The sequence below is a fragment of the Tupaia chinensis genome, unplaced genomic scaffold (genome assembly GCF_000334495.1).
Source record: "Tupaia chinensis unplaced genomic scaffold, TupChi_1.0 Scaffold142846_1, whole genome shotgun sequence".
NCBI classification, from domain to species: Eukaryota; Metazoa; Chordata; class Mammalia; order Scandentia; family Tupaiidae; genus Tupaia; species Tupaia belangeri.
In genome coordinates, this window is record NW_006202691.1 from 631,352 (window position 1) to 634,062 (window position 2,711).

Consider the following 2,711-nt stretch of genomic DNA (forward strand, 5'->3'; position numbering starts at 1 on the left):
TATTAAGAGGGAGAGTCCCTGAAACAAATAGAGATATATGCCCAATGGACAGTATAGGTCTCAAATTGGGGCTGATTTTATACACAGTAGATAACTGCAGAGTGGAGCAAAGTAAAACAAAAAAATTACAGACTTTTTTTTTTCTTTTTAAAGAATTGTTTATTTAATTTTATTTATAAATGTTATTATTTTTAAATTGTATTACAGGGCACACATGCTCACCAGAGAGAGAGAGAGAGAGAGAGAGAAAGCAAACCACCAGGTCTGGGACTCAAACCACGGTTGACCATGTGGGAGTCCAGCACCTTAACCACCATAAAACCTGCTGGCCCCTCACAGGACTTTCTTAAACTCCTAATCTAAAAGTTCAATTGCTGGATGCACACACATGCGCTTTCGGAAAGGAAGTCTTTTTTTTTTTCTTTTTTTTTTTTTAACTTACATCAGTCCTGGAGAAGCATCTCACCTCAGGATACTTCTTGCCTCTTTTTTCTTGTGGTGGTGAAGGCACCAGCAGGCATAGCTGGGGGAAAATGTATTTGATAGAAGCAATGAGATCACATATCACTGGGTCAGGAAATTAAATATAGAAAAAAATCACAGATATTCATTCCTTTATTGCCTCTGTGAAACATCTGCTGAATGAGCAAATGCCCATTGTATGTGCTTCAGGACCCTGAGGTTTGCTTTTTGCCTGGGAATATGCTGTCATATCACACTTTCCATGTGTGGTCCCATTACAGGGAAGGGCTTTTCAGTGGGAGTTGGGGGGGGGCAATTTAAAGGTCAAGGAGATTTTTTTTTTTTCCTTCTTGTCTAATCTGACTGATCTCTCCATGATGGAAAAAGCATGACCTTTTGCCCTGCTCAACTAGTTCACTATGTGGCTGTGTCTTGTCACACAGATCACCAGGAGGAAAATAAAGCTTCCAACCACTATTCCAGTAGGTGGCGTCCTCACCTCTCCGTCAGCACCATCTGCACATTGACAACCAGGGTGTCAATCTCTCATCCTCTCAATTTATCCAAGCAAGTTCAACAGTTGAAATTCATTTCCTCTGTAGTCTGGGGCAATCTAACGGTGTCTAGAAGACACAAATAAACTTGTATTATGCTGAGGGAGTAATGAGAAGACAGGCAAGAAGTAGGCAACGAAGAGAAGGTGTATTGTATAGGGGAACAGGGAGAGAGATTAGGGTTCATGGAGGACCACTCTGGGTCAGGCAGACAGGAATGTCATCTCATTTAATTCTCAAAAGAAGAATTTGAGATGAGACAGACCCCCTAACCCAGATAAAGGAGGCTGATTCCACATGAGTGGCCTCTACAGTGCTGGGCTGGTATGCCTGAGTACTCAAAAGCTTGACAGGATGAAGAAATGCAGAAGAAAGGATTGTGTAGTGTGACCATTGCTTCATCAAAGGAAATAAATAAATTTAAATATATATACATATATATACACAATTTTTTTTTTTAATGTGAGCTGGATCTTGAGTCCCAAAGCAGTGCCCACAGGTGTCATCTTATCCACAGAGTGCTTAATCTGGCTAACCAAACAAAAAATAGATTTCTGGCTTTTATTAAAAAATGAGAGACAGGTAACGACAGGTTGGCACTGAGTGGTAGCTGCCCCAGTGTCCCTCCCCCTACCCCAGAGATCCCAGCCTCTCACCCTCCTGTGTGTTTCCTGCCAGCATCTAGACACATGGAGGTTGCAACTACCAAAGTAGGTGTTTACCTCCTCTTTTGTTGATGACTAACAGAAACTCAGGGCTGTTAAGGACTTTTCCCATGGTTGCCTAATAAAAGTAAAGGAGTTAAAAATTGAATTCTGGTCCATTTCATTGATATGGACTACAAGTATTATTCAGAACGCATGCTCTTGGAGAGACTATATTGTATAAAAGAGCCCAAGGTAGGAGTTGGGAGACGTGGAGCAGGAGTTTGCTGGGTTGTGTCTAGCCTTGGGCACTTCATACAATTTCCTTTGGATCTTAGATGGCCCATCTGTCAAATGGGTAGGACCACGTTTTGAGGACTTCGAGAGATGTTTGGGATTCCTCGATAGAGCAGCAAGCTTTACAGCTCTAAAGGAGTGCTAGTCCAACAGCAAGATAGGAGGGCTAGCAAATTTCTGCCGTTGTGACGGAAGATCTAAGGAAGATCTAGGGAGAACTGACTGAGCTAGACCCAAGACCTTAAGTTACAGGGTCAACTCGTGAAAAGATTGGTTGAGCCTGGGTGTCCCTGGAGGAAGAGTAAGATGTGTGCAATTGAAATGCACATTTGGGGAGGAAACATAACTTCTTTGTAGACACTCTGGTTCTAGAGGGAGTAGGTTAGATTTCTAAGGCCTGGGTGACTCTCAGCTTTCTCCGCCCTTCCTCTGCCCCTGGACTCCTCGGGGCCCTCCTGGTCCCCTGCTCCCGCCCCTGCTCTTAAATTGCGCCAGGTGCTCATTTACCCCAGCTCACTTCCAGCTGGGTCTCCCCAAGCTCCTGAACGCCCACAGCCCGCCTCCTCTCTGTCCCCTTCCCTCCCCTCCCCTCCTGTCTTCCGGCCTGTTGTCCCACTCCTCTCCTCATCCCCGGCTCCGCCCCAGGCCCCGCCCCTTGCACTTTCTGAGCCCGCCCCTCCCGGCCTCTTAGCGTCCTACATTGCCCCAGGCCCCGCCCCAGGCCCCGCCCTTGACGCGCCCTCGGGCCCGAGCG